The sequence below is a fragment of the Trichoplusia ni genome, chromosome 21 (genome assembly GCF_003590095.1).
Source record: "Trichoplusia ni isolate ovarian cell line Hi5 chromosome 21, tn1, whole genome shotgun sequence".
Taxonomy (NCBI): domain Eukaryota; kingdom Metazoa; phylum Arthropoda; class Insecta; order Lepidoptera; family Noctuidae; genus Trichoplusia; species Trichoplusia ni.
Window position 1 is genome coordinate 3257056 of NC_039498.1, and position 23278 is coordinate 3280333.

At 35.2% G+C, this 23278-nt stretch overlaps 1 protein-coding gene across 2 annotated transcripts in view; it reads left to right on the plus strand.

Moving 5' to 3' along the window:
- The window catches only part of LOC113504070 (proton-coupled amino acid transporter-like protein CG1139), a 51788-nt gene that overhangs the window by 5044 nt on the left and 23466 nt on the right, over positions 1-23278 (plus strand). The window lies entirely within an intron of this gene.

The following is a 23278-nucleotide window of genomic DNA, read 5'->3' on the forward strand; positions in this document are numbered from 1 at the left end:
AACGGAACCCTAAAGCTGGGGCTTTGCTGCCTGTCCGTGACCAGGCTGTATATCGTAAACCGTGACGGTTGAAATTTTCACACATGATATATATTTTTGTTGCCACTTTAACAGACAATACGAAAAATAAATATAAAGGGGACAAATGGTTCTTTGACACCTGACCGTTTGTTTTACTGGATTAAGTTTAGCTGTACGGAATCTAATAATGATAAGAGTCCTACTTGATACATTTCGTAGGTTTAGCTCATCCACAATGTGTTTTGGCACAGCCTGGCTAAATTTCGACTGTCGCTTCTGTGGATCGAAATTAAAACACACAAATATCAATCTTTTATTGAGAAAACAGATAATTTCGAACAATAATTTTGTTTTTAAGACGAATTTCTTGTCACTGATTAGATTATTTGAATAAAATCTTTCATATCCATCCACACATATACATGTCTAACGTACGGATGGATATTTGATTTTCTCGTCCACGCTAAGACCACTGAACGTATTTTGACGAAATTTGGTAGACAACTCGTTTATAATCTATTAACCTGGACCATTTTCGATTTTTAGAGGGAGGACCAACTTTCAATAGAGCTGTTTTAAAATTTTAGTACGAACAGCGTATGCCTGGAATAGCAAGTTCACCGACAATGTCAATGTAACAGGAAAAAGTCAGTTTTAAAGACAGGTTTTGTAAAAAGAGCCTCTGTCGGTATTTTTATATTTTTATAATGCAATGTTTGAATTTTGAATTGAATTAACAATGTTATTTTACTTTTGAAACTAGTTGCTTGTGTTTTTAAAAGCTAAATTGACCAATCAGAATCCGCTTCAATTTATTCCCGTCAATTCATGAAACTAGTCGAGTGATCCCGATAAATCCGCGTAAGTAATGGGACAATCAGCACTACCTAATGAGGTTCTATGCCGTAGAAAGGCCAAGCGCTAAGACGGTCATAAAGAAGGAAATCCACAGTTATAAAAAAAAAACATACAAAGTTCTATGAAAACCAGTAAAACTGGCCGAATAAATAAAAGCGTGGAGACTAGAAATTATGATATAAGTAATGTTCCAAAACCCTTTTCATGACATGGCGGTTCTTGGCCGTGTCATGGCTTTTGTGTTTCCCTTTTAACTAGGCCTGGTCTACGGATACGGTTGCTCACGTTATGCACGCCACCACGGGCTAGCTACCAGCAAAAGTACTGCTTACACATAATTTTTAGTGCTTATTTACTTATAAGTTGTTAGTAATATAAATATTTCAGTGTTTATCTAAACACGACGGTGCCATTGTTTACCCAAGTGTTAGCCTTGATCTTGCTCAAGTGTTGTTGTGTAACAATGCGTAAAAATTGTACGACTCTGAACGTTTTTACGCGGCGTGCGCGCGAGCTATGCTCTTGCGCAAGTTTGGACACAGCGATTTTATGGCTCATTACTATTTGAAACAGTTTTAACTATTGTTGCATATGCAACGTTATTAAATGGATTCCGGTCATAATTCCAATACGATAAGTGCCTGAAAATGTTTTTCTAAAGTAAATTAGTAATTTTTTATATAACACTTTCGTCAAGAAAAAGAATTGTCGTCATCTGTTTAGATATATGTGTAAAGGAAAGATATTGCGGAGTATATTGTTGCTTTCTTGTCCAAACTTAAGGTGGTAAAATGCTGATAAAAACTCAGTTATAATGCATGCCCATGTAATTTAACGTTCCCTGCGAATGCTCGGCGCTCTGTTTAGTGTAATGCTCAGAGCGACTGTGCATTTTACTTTATCTTGTGCTTACAATTTATTATTGTGAGATTTCCAATCGCGTAAACGAAGGCTCGTTCTTCTGTTACAAGTTAATGATACTTTTCAGTATTGTACTTTTATTTGTTTTTGTAAAAGAAGTATCTACGTTATACAAAACGGAGATTCTAGAGAAGTAACGTGGTACGGTGTTTGATAGAATTTTCCCCTTGAAATACATACGAGGTTTCGGACGGAGTTTTGATACAACATTAACATATAAAGGTCAAAGTTCAACTCGAATATACTTGTTCCAGAGTATACAACTCCTGAGATCCTGTAGAAATAGATTTTGTTGTAGTTCTCCTGCTTCATTTGAATTGAATATATATTTGTATCATTCTTGAAATGTGGTAGGGTTTAGTTGTATTACCATACTCAACTTCTGTTAAACTTTGTCCTTGTCTAACAGTAGGTTTATGCCATCGTTTTGCATTAAGACGGTTTATATTCAATTCCAGATTATATATATGCTTTTCAAAATACACTGGACGGAAATGAGTATATGGTAAAATCAAGATAAAATTAAAAGGCACGCGATTGACCCTATCAAATTGAAAGACCTCAACAGTTCACTGAGATATTGACGTCACAGTCACCATAAAATGCATGTGACTGTTGAATTTTTGTGAAAATCACCGCGGTGCAAGATATAGACTACTTAAAGTTCAAGTCGCTTAGAAAAAAGATGCTATCAATTTCTGTTTATTGATCCTCGGGATAAGTATCATCTTAATTAGTAAGAAATAGCATTAAATTTATATAATTAGAAATTATTCATCTGAAAAAGAAAGATTTCCATATCGAGTTCATTATTATTGTAACTGTGTGTTTAATTACAGTTGGCATGTTTAAATGTGAGCAGTGAGATGCGCTTGCGCTATCGTGATATCGGGACTATTGTTCCTAATTATACCGTAATTAGTGGAAGCATGTATAGACGTATCATTTCAGCTTATTAAAGAAAAAGTAATATACATGTAGGTTTGTATTGTATATAATGTATATCTATTTGTCTTAATGAAAGCACATATTATCTAGCTAATTGGTATAGTGAAAAACGGTTCAGATACCTTTGTTTAAGAAGCGACAATAAGGGTCACTTTTGTAATTTAAATTATCCGGCCAAACTGGGAATCCTCCTGTGGGTTTCAGGCCTTCATTCTCGATTGCAAAATGTAATGTGACAAATAGAAGCCTTTATTTTCCTGTATGTGCTTAACCCCTACCGCAACCTGCCCTCGCATTATCCGTTTAATTCAGGCTTCCAATATACGAAGTTTTCTGTATGTTTCTCTACATAGAGGACAGATATTGTGAGTATCAAAAACAGGTAAAAACCTGTCGGCCATTTCAAGGTTTTCTAAAATGTTAATCTCTAACATGTGTTTTCATATCTGAGGAAAAACTTTTCCGCAGTAAATACAGGGCCAAGGCTGTCTGTACTCTCAAGATATTATTTTGATAAGATTGTTATGTATGTAAAACATTTTTCTACATATTTGTTTAGAAATTAGACTCTTATTTTACTTAGTAACGTGTAAAACACGTTAAGTGAAAAGAGTGATAATTTCACATTCCCCATTTAAGTATATATGGTAGAAATGTGTCGTTGGGTATGTTATAGAAAAATGTTTTTGTTTTTAATAAATTGAAAGTTATTTGTTTTTAAACTGTCATATTTATTATGACAGGTGAATTATCTTTTAAGATAAAGCCTTTAATTTGTCCAGATGAGATTAAATACTGTTGATACCTACGCGTGCCAATCTTATTTAAGATAATATAATACTCGAAAAACTTATGTTATGCCAGAAAACGAGCGACGTTATCGGAAATATTTTATCAACACGAGCCGTAAAGCAGGTGTTAGTAAATAGAAAATATAAACTATACGAGTGCATTCGATTTGTCATTCTGTGAATCCGGATCGGAAACTTGCTTCTAGTAATAGTGGATAGTCATCGTCATCGTCCAGAGAAGATGCTCAATATTATAAAAATGACATTTCAGTTCGATGGGTCACTTTTTTCTGTCATTTCCATACATTCAGGGGATTTCTGCCACAGTTTGTCAAAATGTCACTCGGAAATGATAGAATTTAAGGACGTCTTATCATATGTATTTTAACATTATTCCATCGTATAAATTTTGACTTTTATTCATCTTAGCAGCAATCGGTTAAAATTAGTCGAAGTGGAAGAAAAATTTCATGCGGTTTACTTTGACTGCACTTCCTTACGATTGTGGACTTATCAGTAAGCGCGCGGCGAATATTGACCGAAAATTAAAATTGAAATTAAATTTCGCATATCGAACAGAATGTATACCTATATACATATGTCTCCAAATGCCAATGCGCTTGTTGCTGGTCCAGTAGGCAAAAGATTAAAAATTAATAAGTTTAGTCAATGAGTTACATCTATGATTGCGATAATGAATGGATAGTTTTTCACCAAGAAGTCTATGTAAAGCTAAGTTAATTGACCCTTTGTTAAAAGGGTCAATTAACATCACATACATTGTTCTGAACCCAAAGTAAGTTGCTAAAGCTCTTCTGTAATTCAGATATAACGAAGGTACCACAAATACCCAGACCCGAGACAAACAAATGACAATTTTTACATTGACCCGACCGGGGATCGAACCCGGGACCTCAGAGCTAGCGACACCTTGAAACCGGTGCGTACGCCCCTCGACCACGGAGGTCGTCAATATGTTTCACATACCTTTAATCAGTCTAGTCAATTAACTCTTCCATTGGATATATAAAATTCTCGTGTCACTCTGTAAGAAATTGGACTCAACTTTTATATATAAACTATACTATACTATACTTTAAAATGAACGCTAAAATGTAACAAAACAAAATGTAAGCACATCGGACAAACAGTCTAGCTAATTCAACAAACTCTATGAACTCCTGAGAAGTGAACTGCACATGATTGTGACTATAATGAGTATCGGAGCTTGTTAGATGTTCTGAGACGTCGCGTCGCGGAGTAACAAACTCACAGGGAATATTACGCGCTTGTTAAAATGTAAAACTTGGCGGTGCGTGTAATTTCAACGTCTTCGGAGACGCTTGAAACTTTAAACTTGTAAAGGAAATAAACAGACTTTGAGAATCTTCTCCTATTTATGAGTTTTATAAAAATACTAGTTTTTTTCCCAGAGACTGGGTGTATTTGTGCATATGACTTGAATATTTGTGAAGCTCGCGCGATACGATAAGGAATAAATAAATAAATGTGTATTTTTTTCGACAAATCAATAAAAAACAGTATTCTAAAGTAGTGACCAAGCTCAAGGAATAAATTACAAACTTTTGGAGTATTCGATATACAGTCTACCTGTTACTCCTCATGATTTCCATGTTGGAGAACTGTGAGTGGATTGGTGGATTGCTTATAAGATTTAAAAGGAGGTCTATTTTTTCTCTGTCATATATTCTCGCTTTAGGCATTAAGGCAGTCGCTCCTTGCAACTGGTACTTACCTGAATCCGGTTAGGCTGGAAGCCGACCCCAACATAGTTGGGAAAAGGCTAGGCCGATGAATGATATTCTCTTTTTAGAGGAAAGAAGAATAATAATACTGAGAACCTACTGACCTTGTAATACAATATTCCACGCGTGTTTAAGATACATAAGAAGTGGACAACGTATCGCGTTTGTCATTAGATGAGAGGTATTTACTGATTCGAAGATTATTTGTTAGATAAGCTCAAGTGGGTGAGAAACATTGGAAGTGTTGCTCATTTTAAGATTATCGCCGATTACAATCTCACTTGAAATCTCTTAAATTTTTCCTGTAAAACTCAATTTATGAAATAAGATACCGATGTGTCGATGTATAGAGTTGACAAATAAGCAGATTATAAGGGATTTAATTTAAGTATTTAAAATACTTTAAAAGCACAACTTTTTTTGAACTGAATGTAAGAAAGTCTGAAATAAATTAATTGGGTGCCAATATTTAATTAAAATTCTTTATTTAATGTAATCTAATAAGTTCCAGTAATAGCCAAATAGGCATCACCTTCATTTTTACCGTAGTCGTCTTTTGCCTGCAATACGACATTCACATCCAAACTTCCAGACATATCCTATTAAACTTTCAATAACCTATCGGTATCATAACAAGTTCATCTTCAATTATAGCAATATATTCGGTGTCCGGTCACGGGCGTAAGGAAACTGTCGGTCAATAACATCGAGGTGTCGATGCTCTTACAAATGATCTTACAAGGTGTTTGTTTTATTGGTGCAGGATGTTTTGATGTTTATAAACGATATTTGCTCTTCTACTTTTTGTTAGTTGAGTCATGTTAAATAGCTAGCCAGCCAGAGTCGCGCTGAGTATGCGCGAGAGATCCCGTGACTCTGGCTAAAGCAGTAGAAGGGGCCCGGGGTGTTTTTAGTCGGTGGAAGTCCGACATATCCCCACGCCGTGCCCTCGACGTGGGTTGGAGACATTACCGTTCACCCCGGAAAAAAAAGCTCATGACTAAGTAATAATTGCACAAGTTGATAGATCACCGGTTAAGCTACGCTTGACACTGTGGGTCCGTGGATGCGTAACCATCCTTGTCATTACGAGTTCCCCCGTGTTTATGTTATTTATCATTCGTTACGAGTAGTCAGAAGCTAAAAAGACTGAAAACCAGTCTAATAGGCAATCGGTACTTGTAAAACAGTGCAGTAAAGCCTTTCCCAACATAGTTGGGAAAAAAGGCTAGGCCGATGATGATGTTAGGCCCAGACGTAGATGAGCTCGACTCTGTCTTGGAGGACTGGGTTACGTAGACTGTGTGGATAGTAGTTTGAAAAAAGGTCGCCACGCTAAACACACTGTCCGCGAGTTGTCACCCGTTCGATCCCCGCGAAGGTCAAGAATTTGTGTGATCAACGAACGCTTCTTCTGAGAAAGTGTGACTCTGTCTGTTTCTTGAATGTGTGCACCAACGCCTCCCGCGCCCAAATGATAAATTTCCAAAAGCGGGAGTCGTTTTCATTAAACAAGATGAGAATGGAAAGAGGAGTAGGTGCTCACACAGAGGACCTAAAATGTCAAATTTAGCCTAGAATCCATAGACATGATTAGGCAAACATTTCGTCAAGCGGCAAGGAAATTCCAAAAAATATCATCCTACACTTGCGTGCAAATATCACAGATAGGTACCTACTGAACAGTAATAATCTAATAAAAAGAAAATACAAAGGCTACGCACTAAATCTCTTATGATAAGATATTCCACGCACTGTTTTATATAACATGCTTATAAGACGCAATATATTAAATAATGATTTTAGAATCAATGGTGAATGCTTTTCTAAAAGGAAAGATAGCATATAAACCAAATGAGAATTTATATAATTTGTGTATACGACCACCCCTCTCATCTATACTTAAAATTATAAAGCTGAAGAGTTTGTTTGTCTGATCGCGCTAGTCTCAGGAACTACTGGTTCGAATTGAAAAAATATTTTTGTGTTGAATAGACTATTAATCGAGGACGGTTTTAGGCTATAAACCATCACGCTGCGACTAATAGGAGCGAAGGTACAATGTGGGAAAAACAGGGCAGGTATAAATCATAACTTATATCTTCTAACCATGCGGACGCAGTCGCTGGCAACAGCTAGTTTTATATAAAGCACTAATTAATCAATCCATTTTAATGACAACTTAAAATAACAAGAAGTATTTTGGCTTCTTGCACTGGAGAATAGCAATAGCCATGTGTTTAAGGTCACGGTATGCGCTGGTACTTTGTAAGACCTCGAAGGTCGCGTTTCTAGGGCCACTGGTACTAACGATGTCGAGGCAATCACTGTTAGGCCACTGACCCCAATCAGAGCTCATTATTCTTGTTCAACATATTTTGGTCGGTCGTCAAGAAATATTAAGACTTTGTTTTAATTTAAACGTCAGACTCTGAATCAGGTTCTTATTCGGAGGTGTGCAATGTGCTCGGATAAACCTTGATCATCATAAATTGATCTATTAAACATCTTTGACCTTATAATTCGAATAAATTCGAAATGTAAAATTAGAGGAAATCAACGAAATTCAAAAATACAATTGTAAACGAATTAGTAAATCTATAATTAGCATATTTGTCGTTTTAATTTGAACGTTATTATGTACTTATTCGCAAGGTCTCAGTACGTTCTAAGACTTACAATGTTAGCACAATTTGTTAGAAGCCATGTCAAACACGTTATGGAGTGTTTATGACAACTTGTACCTACAAGAGTTAGTTTTGCGAAAATTATAGTCCTGCCACCGGACTTGTATAGCACCTACTAAAGAGGCAATATATTACTATAACATAATCTAGACTGCCTTTAAAATCACTCTAAGTATGTACACAGGTTTTGATAAAACAAAATTTCAGTCTTCAATTAAGGTATTCCTCTAGGCTCATTTTTAGATCCCATCCTATTCGATTCCTCAACAGCCCATACTACCGGTCAGCGAAGTGGCAAAGACTCACGAACGACAGTAGTACACAAAACACGCGGTTTAAATAAAGCGCGCTTCGGAACAACGAACGGAAGCAAGTGTAATGTACTAAATTGGTCGCCAAATAAACGACAGCTGGAGTATTCAGGGGTTATTTCGTCGCAGACGTTCAGTGCCATTCTTAATCCGAACCGTGATATTACATTAATCCTGACAGACAAATAAATAAACGTAGCCAGTCGTCTTAAATTCAAAATGAATTGCTGTTCGTTACCCTCGCTTACTCGAATATGTTCGTTTTGGCTAATTTTGGTATTGAAATTACCGCGGAAGTCCTGGCACTGTGTTATAGATATCCGAAGCAAGACGGTAGAAATAGGTAATAAGCGATCAATCCGTGTGATACGAGATGCATGTTTTTTTTCGAGATAAACTTTATTATGTATACGTCAACGGACGATAACGTACTTAATGGTTTTTCATTCAATTTTCCGTTGTGGAAGATTTTTTTTTGCTTTATCTTTCTTACATTGCTGAGGCATGGTCAAAATAAAGCAAGTGTCTTTAAAGGAAGGAATTAGTTACACTATTCTTATTATTCTCTATTATCTAAAATTGCTTTTTGTATTCGCCCCATCCCAATTGTATCAATGAAGTACCTAGCCACCTGATTTTGATACATACATAGGAATACAATATTTCCATTCAAATTTCAACGTGTTCATACAGACCTCATCGCGATGTCAGTTCAAACGATCAGACAATGCAGTAGGATGCGGCTCGTCCAGTAATCAACGTATTACCCAGTTTTAGAAGGATCGCGTGACATCTGTGTTCAGAGCTGTTGGAGTTAGACACGCTTGTGCCACTTCCAACATTATATAATCAGCCGGTGGGCAGGCCCGCGGGTGGGCAGCACTTGACACCCGCATCTACTATTTTAGATTACCGACCATAATTTTATTAGGGACTACCTACATTCCTCGGTAAAGTTAACGCGCTGACTTGATGTGCAGATACATTTATAATGAACATAAAAACTGAAGTAGAATCACGAGATTCTCGTACAGAAAGAGCCGTTATCAATATTAAAATAAAAAGAAACTAGAAACGCTAATATCACAAACATTCATTCAAGTCACATGCAAAAATACGTAATATTGACTCAAGAAAAACATTCCTTGATCACACCAACCCTTGTCCTATACGGGGATCGAACCTGCTACTTAGCACGCACGGTGAGTTTGGCGTGTACCTCAACCAATCCACCAGAGGGGATTTCAAGTAAAAGAGCTGTTGTATTTTTTCTACAATTAGGTTTTTCTGCATTAATAGTTTATTGCAATATTGCTGCGACCTTGGCCTACTTCGACTCGTGAAGTCATTCACCGTAGCAAGTATAATGTTTGAGGATTCATTAAATACATTGTTCGTGGTCAGTCAAATGGGCGGGTTGAGTCAATCTTAAACAATGTCATTACATGTACGTCATGTTTATACATCTTTAGAAAGAAAGAGTTTTCGTTTTTTTGTTTTCGAAGTTAAAGTTGTGCACCAGTTTGTAAGTTTGTGAAATCCCCAAGGATTAAAATCTTTACTGCGGGTCTTATTTTTTTTTGTTTTAAAACTATTCTTAACTCTATCCACTCTGCTAAACCGCAAGATATAAGAATATAACGCCTTAGAGTGTTTTTGTCGAGCTGAACACCTTTCGAAACGGCCATAAAATTGAAAAATTATCTACTTATATATACCTCCGTGGTCGAGTGGTGCACGCATCGGTTTCAAGGTGTCGCTAGCTCGGTCCCGGGTTCGATCCCCGGCCGGGTCAATGTAAAAATTCACATTTCTTCATTGTCTCCGGTCTGGGTGTTTGTGGTACCTTCGTTGTATAGATCTGAATTCCATAACACAAGTGCTTTAGCAACTTACTTTGGGTTCAGAACAATGTATGTGATGTTGTCCGCATTTATTTATTATTTATATTTATTATAATTTATTTACACAGAAAATAGTAAAAAAGGGAAACAATATATTTTGGGCTTACCTACAAATTTTTGGAAGAAAAGTACATGATTTCCATGGACAGTTTTATTCTTTTTAGACAGTTGTGTTCACCTACAGCACAAGTCATTATCACGCGAAGGAATCCTGTAGTGCAGTAACCCTGACTGCTATACCGGAGGCCGTGGGTTCGATTCCCACCCAGGACAAATGTTTGTGTGATGACCACGATCATTTGTTATGTGTCTGGGTGTAATTTATCAATAATACGTGTGTATTTTGATATTTAAGTATGTCTAGCAGTTGTCTTGTAATCTTAATACAAGTTTTGCTTAGTTTGAGACTAGAATTTGAGGCTTTGTGTGAAAGTCATGGAATATTATTATATTACATCTAGGATGAAAAAAGGATTGTAAGTTTATTGTTTATGTGGAAAGATTGCTATTTTTAAACTCATAGTAAAGAAATGTCACAAGCGGCTAGTTGCCATAACCAAACGTATGCTCAGGGTTTTCCGAAAAGGGCCGGGTATTGAAATCTACACAAGGTGCAAGTTTGTATAAAATAGACCTTAAAATTTGCAGGGTTATATGTTACGAGTTAGATTCAAGATGTTGGTTAAGAAATTCATTCTTAAATGCTTTAAACAGCTTTTGTGTAACGTGTTTTCAAGCATATCTATTTGTGTATGCATAAAAAGGGTTCAATTATTCTTCAATACCTCGCTACTTAAGTTCCTGAAGCCGCTATGATTTGTTTAAAATTTTTCATAAGATTTAAGATTTTGCATAGATTTAATATTTTGAACAACTTAGATTTACATTAGAACGCAATACTTCAGGCCTTTTTTTTTTGTTATGAACTTTCTTTATATACGTGCACAGAAGCCGCTACGACGAGATATTTTTGTTCTATTTCACATGCAATTTACAGGTTCGAACCCCTTTACATAACACTAATATAACTCCGATAGTTTGTTGGTTCTTTGTTATCTCTCCACGCTTACAGTTACGTACTCGGTAAAATTTTGCTTAGCGGTAGTCGGTAGCTGGATTAACACATTCAACAACAACTCTTCGCAGCTAAAACCAACATCCACGCAGGCAAGGCCGCGGGCAACAGCAACTAAGATCTGTTTTTACAGCTGTAGTAATACGGTCTACAGCTAAGTAGGATTTTGTTAAAGGAAATTTAATTAGTCGATGGACGTTATAAGTTCGAGCGAGTGTAAAGATTTCCATATTCATATGTTTTAATGAGACAGCGTCATAATAAACTGCAAATTTGGGTTCAGTATTAGAGTGCATACGACAGTACATGTAGACATTTTAGTATGTTTTTCGACAAAATATAATACGAAAATTCATGATTTTGACCAAAAAATTAAAACAGAAGTTTGTTTTTCGATACGTGCTTTTGAAACGTGATCCATTCACTTTTAATCATCTGTGTTTTAGGACATTGATTTTCTTTTTCAAAAACTAGATATTTCAATTCATCATATAATAGGGATGATGACTGGGTATAAAAAGAAAAAATCTCATTTGTCCCTCAGTTAGATAATTGAAAAGTATGAGACACGTATTTTTTCCTTTTTCAGAAAAAATAGAATTGACAAAGATTAACTGCTTTAAAGTTTAGGAGAGCTTGTGACGTATCAATTTCGGTTAGATTTTCCTCGTGTTGTGCGTCGTATCTCGTTCTAGTAACAGATAAACTATTATAGCCTTGCACCTAGCTCAGGCTATTGCACCAGCTCACCAGGGTTAAACCGTTTAGTTTAACAAGGGTTTTCAATCGTCACGGGTCCGAGATCTACTTCTCTAAGATGATGAACCCTGACACAATTCTCACTGCAATCGTCCTGTTATGATATTGTTTATCTCGCCTCTATTTTGAATATTGGCACAGGCATATGCAAACTCACCTTAAAAGATAATTAGTTTTATAATCAATGCAGTTATAAGTCTTTAGTGTTCTTTTACTTTTGGCAATGAAACCTTTCGGAAGTTCAGTTGGTTTGATCATGTTTATTAGCTTCAATTTAATCGATAAGCGTCAATTCTTAATCCTTGTGTTCCGGGTTTTTGCTAACGTTCAAGTGAAGTCCTGACTCAGGGCAAGCATTAGTGAATCACTTAAAAGCTCCAGGATCGAACCCGTGACACTTGGCATAGAGAGGGTTTGGCGTAGTAACTTCGAACTCTCGGCTATCCCTGAAAATTCAAAATAAAGATAGGGCGTTAAAACGGACTGTGTCAAGTATATTTGTTGAAAGAAATGTAAATAAAATAAAGCAATCTCGTAAATATTCCACAGCTCGATTCTAAAATCTGGATTCTTGAGGGTTGGGAACTCAACCCAGAGTGACACTACATTTTAATGAACATAATAAAATTAAAATCGCCAATTTTAATGTACACAATAAAACAAAATACGTACAGACTTTTTATAACAACCTTTTATTAAAAATAAAGATTGCATTTCATAGCATTTGTGGAAGCTTAACAGTGCACTATAGGAACCAGGTCAATATTATATTGTCCAAAAGAGATGCCAGAGAGAGGCCTATATCTCTACTACATTGTTATACAAGCGACAAGAGCATTACCAAAACACTCTTGACCGCACCACCATTGTTTGCACGATGTTCTAATTCATGTTTATTTTTCTCCTTTTGGAGTGCGACAATAATAGTACCTATAGTTCGCAAAAGAAATTAAATAAGCACCTTATTGTCGTGCAGAAAACAGACTACGCCGGAAAGTATTGGGAAGTTATTAAATCTTTGACAAACTGGCTATGAAAATAGATACTCTGCTGAAACGCAATTAATATTGTTTATAATGCACAAGTGAATTGTAATAGTTAATTACGAGATGTTAAGTAAGAAACAAGAAAAGAGATTTGGAAGAAGAAAGCTAATTAGGCTATAAGTTGAAACTGGATCTTATCAACAATTTTTAAGAAAAAGGTGTAATTACACGTAGTAGCCTCGCAAGTGTATTATCGCAATGGATTTATCTTGGGGTCTTTGTTAATTGAAACACAATGTGTCCGTGCCCGCTAATTGAGCCCCCGGACGCCCACGTTAATTATAGTGCTCTGGCTGAAAACTTACGCCTCATATTCACGCAGTAGTGTAAAAATAGGTTCTTTCAGATATTTTTAAAAAGGTTTCAGAAAGAAAATATTCAAAGCTGTATAGGTTCTTCAATATATAGTTGAATGTCATAGGACTAGATTTTCCGCTCAACGAACTACGGATAATTCAACTGTTGCAAAATTCTACAAGTTTATCATTCAAAAAATATGTTCTCAAATTTATATTTCCTAGCATGTAACTCGCAAGACCTGTTGAAAAGCTATGTAGGTAGGGTTGTCAGTGCTGGCCGCGATATTTTGCTGTTTAAGATCGGCTTTTTGTATACCCTGTTTTACAGGCTTTTTGTTTTAAGCGTTGTGCGCACATGTAACAAAGTACCAAGTAGATGCACTATTTTTTTTTAGATTTATTTCAATGCATAGAAGCTGTCTATAAAATTGCATAAAGTTTAATTGAAAGAAGGTTGTCTGCTTCCTCTTAGGACAGGTAAATTTTACTAACCAGAGGTTTCTACTGCTACTATGTGAAAGTTTGATGGTTGCAAAATAATATAATCTTTTTGTATCCTACAAGCCGTCAGGTCTGGCTTTTAAAATCAACGTCCAGCCACCTCCAGGTCACCACCAACAACTTGTCGTGAGATCGATCCCCGCGTAGTGCAAACATTTGTGTTATCAACGAATGCTTGCTTTGGTGAAACCTCCGCGACAAAAGGATTAAATGAATTAATGGTGGGAGTTCATTTAATAAAAAATAAAAAACTAGAGTGCCGATTAAGGTTTTATTCATTTCAGATGACGACCCTATCCGTAGAGCATATCTGTTACCAGGTCACACAGAAATGATCCACATTTGTGAATCACAGTTATGTGATCCATGTCACGATTAAAGTTTGGAATCTACGATTTATTCTGCATGAAGCACGTCGATCCATCGACATGCCTTGTTACACGGAGTGCGAACATATCTAGCACGGAATCGAGTTTTGGAATTTTCGTTAAAGGTTCATTGAAGTGATTTTTCGATATTCAATACTTGAATGTGCAAAGGTGTTTTTAATATCGGTCTTTTAACGGAATTTGTATTTCTTACTAGTTTGTGCCCGCGATTTCGACCGCGCAGGACTATTATTTCGAGTAGTTTATTAGCTGGGACTAATATTATGACATACTAGAAATTACACAGATATCTGTTTTCACTTTGGAATCAATTTACTAACACACTAGCTGTCGCCCGCGACTTCGTCCACGTGGTTAGAAGATCTTGAACAGTTTTTTTTCCACATTTTCCATTGTATCTTCGCTCCTATTATTAGTCACAGCGTGATGTTATGTAGCCTTCCTTGATAAATGGTATATTCAACACAAAAAGAATTTTTCAATTCGAACCAGTAGTTTCTGAGATTAGCGCGTTCAAACAAACAAACAAAATCTTCAGCTTTATAATATTAGTATAGATATGTGCATCTGAAATTATCAATTATCAGTTTAGGCTCACTATTTTGGCTAAAAAGACTTCGTATATTGAGGTGGGCTTTTTTAAGAATTAGAAGAACATTTCCTGTTTTCTTCCTACCTACTTATCACTTATCTTTATATTTTAGACAATTCACACAATATTTACAAACATATTTTATTAATATGTATAAGCTTTACCTAATACCGTAAAGTTTCATTAAAATCCATTCAGTAGTGATTGCCAAAAAAATATTTAAACTGTAGTGAGACGATACTTTCCTTGATATTAAAACGCTCTCAAAGAAATAGGATGTTTCGATTGTAAGACAACTTGGTTTTAATAAACCTGTAAGTAAACAAGCTGTGTAGACATTGCTTCTTCTTTGTTACTTTTGCAATGGAGTTTCGTATTGGCATTGGATTCAAGATGCAGATTGGTATTTTTATTATCACATAAATAAGTGATTGAATTTTTTATTACCACAAATGGCACACAGTTATTAGAATAAATTAAAATATTATTCAATTCAAAATAAAACATTTATATATAAAAAGGTTAAGTGCATTGATTACTTTTAAAGATTGATGAGAAACCACTTTTAAATGGTACTGGTAGGTGGTGGTGTGGACAGTTTGGTGGTGTGCAGGCTTTTACTACTCTCTTCCTCCTGCCTCACCAGTTATTGGGTATTGCTTTGACCTTTGATCATTTAAAACGATTGGTTGCGGCCCTCATGCAGTGAAGTACTCGTAATTAGATTGCTAACGGGCGTCAAATTGTAGTTCGGAAAACGCTCACTAGAGTTCTCTGACTGCTATCGGCGCAATTCAATTTTTAATAAGGTTATGTTGGTTTTTTCGAAGATCATCGTAGAATCACGTTTGAAAACCCCCTTAAATATAAATAAAGAGTTAAAAAAAAAAGTTTGACACATGGTTTGAAAAGTTTTCGCCAACTGACGTCAGGCATCACGTGTTGGCCGTGCTCACAAAGCGAGAAAAAATATCGTATAAACATAATGAAACATCATTAAAACCTCATTTGTAGTTTTGATACAAATTGTCAGCTTCCTTAATATAGGATGATATTATATCTATGCTTTGATGATACCATGGACAGGTTTTGTTCCTAACAATTTTAATCAGAAATTTCGGGAAGTCCGAATCGTATGAAATATATCATGTTAACGTCCTTTTTATTTCTCACTCGCAATTTCTTTCCGAGGGCTTGTAAAAAGGCATTCAATATTTGTGTATAACGCTTCTCTACAAATTAAGATCTATTTCCGAATGGGTCAAGATATTTATTTTTTGCAGTTTTCGACTTTTCCGATTCTTACACAAGGTTTTGTTTTTCATTTAATTTTAAATTGGTGAAGTTACTATACACATAAGAAAAATGATGAAATGCCCGCCATTCTATGTAGCAGGAGAACCTAGGGTTCCTTATACGGTAGCGGAGCTCGGATGATGTCAGCTGTGTTTGTCGTTTTTTGTCATCAAGGGTGCATGCTTTCGACACGTGAGAACAATACCTACATTGTTCTCGCCTATAATAATATAACATTTTATCTGATGCGGAATTTGTTTCGCTAACATCTTAGATTAATTATTATAGTTACAGGAAATTACTGGGAGTATGCGTAGTTTTTTAAATCGCTATGGTGTAGAGCTGGACATGTTATGGAACTGAGTCAGTTTGGTTCGAAGAGTTCGGAAAGAATATGTGACCTTTTTACTTCCATTTACGTATGAATATACTCAGTAAATACTTCTAATTGATTTATCACGTGTTGTTGTCAAAGCGTCCAATAACAAATACTATTAAATTACCTCTTTGTTCTGTAGCATCCTATGAATGTCAGTATATTGTATTCTCGTACACTTTTCTGTAAAATTCCCATTCATTAACAAAAAGACCACAAGTGGAAATTAATTCGTTGGTTAATTAAATGTTGTCAGATTGCCTAATATGTAGAATAATATTATAATCTACTTAGGGAGATCATGAATGCGGCGCGTGGCTTTATCATCATAAAGCCATGCGCCTCCCTCGAGAGTACTTCAATTCAGTTGTGAACTATGAGTATTTCGAGGAACGTTTGTATTTAATTCAACGATACAGTCCTATTTTGCTTATTTCTTTTCAACCACGGATAAAGACTTTTCCATACTTACCTCAGTACAGAAAAGTCTTTATCCGTTAAATCCTTGTGTCGCGAAGGGTTTCGCAAACATTCAAGACACCCAGACTCAGGACCAGCATTCGTAGATCACACAAATGCTAGTTCTACGCAGGGATCTAACTCGCGCACAGTGGGTTTGGCGTAGTGACCCTAACCACTGTGCTATCCGTGGTAACTACTAGTTTTAGAGTGTATGTATATTTCATTACTGTTCTGCTGTTACTATCCATAGCCTGATGATATATGTATATATCCTATAGCCTTCTTCAATTAAAGAGCCATCTAACAAAGAAAAGTTTTTTTCAAATTTGGCCAGTAGTGCCTGCAATAAGCGCGTTCTACAAAACGAACAAAATCTTGACCTTTATAAGTATAATATAAATAGGTACGTATGCATAAGAAATGATTCTGGTCTGAATAAGCACCGCTATCAGTATCGCATCTACGATTTAATTATAATTTCATTATAACGATAACCTCCGTCTTGGTCACGTCTTAAATAATTACCTGAAACTACATTATAAGCCTATTCTATTGTTGTTGGGAGTCGATATGAAATCGAATATTAATATCGACTGTTCAAATTGTCAAGCCATTTCACTCTCGGAAGAAGCTATCTTTGCAATTAAAGGAAACAATTTTTCGATGCTATATATTTGAAGGACATTTAATTTAAACTGTTTATACCAATAATTGGTGCAGAGAAACTGGAGATATTACTTCCCTATTTTCTGCTACTATATACTTACACATATACTACTATAGACCACACAGAACAGAAGCTATCTTCTGTTCTGTGTGGTCTACTGAAGGTGATTGATATTTTCAGGATTTTATTGTTAGGGCTCCACATAAAGAGTACCCGGAACCCTTTTATTGAGGATCTGACTGTCTGTCAGTCAGTCCGTCCATCACCACACTATATCTTATGAACAGTGATACCTAGACAGTTGAATTTTCCACATGATGTACCTCCGCTACAGCTATGACAACAACTACTAAAAATGAACATTAAAGTTAGGCAACAGCTTAGTTAAACACAAATTAATTTGTAAACTAACGGTTTCAACTTGGACTTAGACGGTTTTTCATTGCAACTCTTCTCTTCCAATGTCTTCATCTTCAATATACCTCTGATTATTATGATATTTTGAATTACAAATACAATTATTTTATATTTTTAATATATTTTTTTGTAAAAGTTCGGTAGCACTGCTAACGGTACAAATACAGTCCATGACACTTTTCTACAATACCCCTAACAGTTCAATAAATAATTAACAAAATCAATTTATCCTAAATACTATTAACTCATATTTGATACAAAAGGTAGGCTTTGGTTTTAGAATCTGAACTGATCTGATTGAAAATCGCCAATATGTTGGCCTGTTTCATTAACCACAAATACAGCGTTCGTTGATATTGATGAGCCCTGAATTACGTGCATATTCAGGTCACGATAAACTCAGAACAATGTTACAAATATGCTGTATTTATTTATTAATAAGATTCCTTTATTATGGGAACGAATTAAGCAGATTACAGATTGAATACTTGCTACTAGAGTACCCGACGGAATACCTTTTATGTCAGCTGTAATGGTTACTCGCTGAGTTTCAATATTATCGGTTTCATCTAGTATATGGGGCAATGTGTCAGTCGACTTTTGTTGCTATTGTATTTACAACTAGCAATACAGGGATTAAGTAACTACGTATGGCAGTCTGAAAGCGGTATCGTGTTGCCTAGGTAAATGGGTTGAAGAGGTCAGACAGGCAGTCGCTTCTTGTAAAACGTTGTTACACCCAACATAGTTCGGAAAAGGCTTGGATGGTGATGTGTGGGAGTCAGGAGAATGGATTGGAGTAATGTTTTTTAGGTTATAGAATTTCATCCTTTTAAATAGTATAGTCACAGCTCTTGACATGCAGCTTGGTGATAGCGGGAAGGTTTAGTAATAAGGGGTCCGTTTTACCCTTAAAGTACAGAACTCCATGAAGGAAATCAATGTATTTGCATGTTTTTTTTTCCGTTTGTAGCATACATTTGTAACATAACTTTTGTTTGTATAACTTTGCTGCTGACTCTGTACCACGCAACTTTCGATACATAACCAAATTGGTTGTTAAATAATTACAATATTGGCAAATAGTGTTACAACTATATATATGAAAAAACAATACCTACATCATTGCTCTACAAAACGCTAAACGAAAATTCATTGACCGTCAATCCGTAGAGGTGGAGGTTCAATTCTCTGTGTGTCAAACTTAGCTTGCTCTTCGAATAGATTCGGGCGTTAAAAGTTGTAGCTTTTTTAATTTATCGACAATGCATGTATAATATGAATACAGGATAGCATCATTAGCATAATTAATATTACATAATTTACGTGAGTTACTAAATAATTTTGCTTCTTCTTCCGTTTTAATCTTTTTTGCAACAAATAAATACCTATGCATTTATTATTATTATTTTCACTATTTTATGATACGAGCAAAGCACAAATAAAGGTTAATTAATTCAAAACGAAGAGTTTCACAAAAGAGACACAAACTTGACTATATTACTACAGATAATAAAATATCAATAAATAAAAATGAAAATAAATTAAAAAGAAATTAAATTCAAATAATATCCTCAATAGGTTCCAAAAAAAAAATTAATCCCATCTATTTTATTTTTAAGAATAAATTCTTTAAAAACCTACTTAGTATCAATAAAAATGATAGATCAGTCCCTGTTGATGTGTGGAGTTGGTCAAGGATACGGTCCGTGGTAGCGGGTTACCGGGCCATCGAGCTCGCTGTTCGGGAGCGCACAGCATCCTCCAGTCTACTCGTGACTGCGGCCGATGCAATTCGGCTCAAACGCGCTTCTCCCGTACACCTCATACAATCAACTACATACTCCTAGAACCAACTCAGCCACATCTGAAGGTAAATTTAAATTCATTTTATTTATTTAAAATTATTTTATCGGATTTAATTTTTTGTGGAAAATCTATTTCCTATTTTTTTTTGGAAATTAAATTTATTTATTTCACTATCAAATATTAATAGCTGAATATGTTTTAAAAATATTTCTTGTGTTCGACAGAATTTAAAATAAACCAATACCTATTTGTAGGTTCTAAAATTTCAAATAAATATATTTTTTAATAATTTAAATATTACATACCTATTGTTTTCTTCTTTATTCTTCGTCATTCTTCCTTTGAGTCATCAATCCCTGAAAAATCGGAGAAAATACGAGCTTGCATTTTCAATTTTTATTTTATTGTTCAGCTTTGTTTGAAAATTTGAATCACTATCAAATTCTAAAGTTACTTCAAGTTCTAATAAACTATATAAAATTAAATTTCCTTTCAATGCATGCAACAATAACTTAAATATTTTAGAGGCTTTGTTTCCAAATCTTCTTAGTTTTAAAATGTGTTGCCCTACTTACAATTATTATTCAATTTAAGTTTATAGTTCTTATTATTACCTAGTACTTACTAGGGAGGCTCGCGTGTTCTCAAGCGAAATAAAACCTTTTTCTTTTTGAAAATGGCCTACATACTGACTCCGGTTTCTCTAAATGTTTTCAAATTTAAATAACATCAAATCCAAAATTCATCATCAGTTCCAGCAATCAATAGCCTATATCCATAAAAAAATCATCGGTTTTGCTGCTAATGTATGTAGGTACATGACTATGCTATACGCGCACGTTTCTATTTTTCAAACCTACTGTTATTTACCACCAACTGCTGCTCGCGGCTTCGCCATCTAAGATACAAAGCTAAGACACATACACACCAACCCTCCTTAAGCGCAGTCATATAAAAGTAGCCCATGTGTTAATCCAAAGTATCAGCTACCTCAATACCAAATTTCATCGAAATCGGTCCAACCGTTTGAGCATGAAGAGGGAACAATCATACAAACGTACATACACATAAACAATCACACACATTATTTCGTTTTCAAAATATCAGAAAAAAAATGCGTAGAGGTTGTAAGTTATGCTCTCGTGCCTCATTTATTAATGCTTATTATGAATGTATGCAAGTTGTTTTCAAAGCAATTGAATTAATTACTAACCATTGTCCTATACTTCGCGATTAACTTATAGAACTAAAAGCTTCTTGTTTCTCTTCCGCGAATCAGGAATTAACAAGATATTGTATGTATGAGGTTTTCTATATCTTATTATTGTGTCCTTTGGCTTAAGTACGACTAGTATTCTTCAGATCGAAATTAAGAACAAAAATGTAGACGTCAATTCTATAGCTATTCAGTTTCATAAACGCCATGTAGCTACGTAAAGCTTAGAACAAACTTAGGACATTAAAAATAAACTAAAAACATCGCTAATGATGCCTTAAAATTGAGATGATTCAACACATGCAAGCACATCCGTGAATCTGACGACTCAGGTTAAAATCCATCAAAACGCTTAGGCTATAAATATTCCTATGCAAGTTCCAAAGAATATAGAGTACACGCATGTCTAACATTTTTTGATTTCTGGGCAATTTAAATACGATTTAAACGAATCATACGCGAGAATCAAACCCGCTGAAAGTAACTGTAACACGACGCATTCATTACGGTTCCTATAGCGCAAGAAATCTCGAAAGTACGTCATCATAACCGAGTTTCCATTTAATAATTAATACCCTCAAAGACATCTGAGAACTGCGATCTGATTGGACGTTTTTTTTCTTTATAATCTCTAGCTTGCGCTAATTAATTAATGTAGTCGTAATGTGGGACGGCTGCACTTCCAGTGATTCAAATCTCTTTCAGTTCTAAGTTAGCGCAGCTTTGGTTGCAAATTACAGGAACTTTACTTTTACTAGTATTCTTTATCTGATTAAGATAAATAAATGTTATTCCATTTTATATATTTCTGTATTACATGAGCATTATGACGTGCGTGTGAATCAATACAATGCGTTGAATGCATTGGTACAATGAAAATGAACGGAATTCGTCACAGGAATAATGTCATTTATTTTCCGAATATTTTTCATCATTATTATTCTTCGGTAACGCAGCCTTTGTTCTGTCCAAGGCGCCCACAATGAGAACCCCGTTGCCCCGACGTGTCGGCGCTAGGAAACTGACCTGCGCAAATGTTGAACTGTTGATCTCGCCGTTCCGTATCGTTTTCCCTCTCTTTATACTTGCTTACAACCAGGCTATAGGAATTTTAAGTTCCATTAAATGTTGATAGAAAGTTTTCCAATATATGCTGTTATCACTCTTATAGCATTTTCAAATCAAAATCAATTCCTATTTGCGTAGACTTAAATATTTGACGCTGAAAACAGCAATTTGACCTTACTTTATGTAACACCTTTTGTAACAATATCTATCCCAATAAATGCCTATTGTATTCGAAATCAAAGGATTTTGAATCTGAGCCTTCTAAGATAAAGAATGATTGTTAGGATAAAAAGTAGCTCTTTTTGATCGTCAAAAGATATTTAGACAACACCCCGAAACTCATGAATTGATAGTTCATGAGTTTCGAGTACATCAAAGAAAATCCACAATTACATCATACTATAGGTTTATTTTTGCAGTAAATCTATTAATTACTTGAGGTTATTCTTCGCGTCATTAGTATTGCGAAATATATTTTAATTAATTGGTTACGCAAGTAAAGTGATTCCTCGCGGCGCGGCTGATAGGCATTCGGAATATTTACAAGTTACATGTCGCCGTCCTAGATAGCATGATCAGTAGGCCAGTTTTATCACGGAGTGCCTTAAACTATGCTAGCCCAACACCTCTTTAAGACCTGTAGTTGTGGAAGAGTGACGGCGCTAAACGTCATGTTATTCGCCGTCTCACTTCAAGTCTAATGAGGTTGTATTTCCATAGAAAATCTGACGGATATTTGTAGGTTTTATAGACGTGATATTGAAATGGAATTGGATGAAATATAAACTTTTTATACCTCTATTATCATTAACATTTTTTGTCTTGCAATTTTTCGTTGCCGTTTTTCTTACATATTACAAGAATTATGATTTCCATTTAAAATTATGATTAAGATATCCATTTTTAGTTTAGTATAAGTAAAAAAAAATCAAATGTTATTCATTTACTTAAGCCAGAAAATCCATCTTATCTCTATCTACATCAATCAACTAATAGTTACACCTCGTAGGTGTAAAGATGTTGACATAACTGTCATTGTAACACCTAAAGGGAGCAAAGCAATCAGAGTATTCACACGTGCAGCGCCGGAAGCTACGGT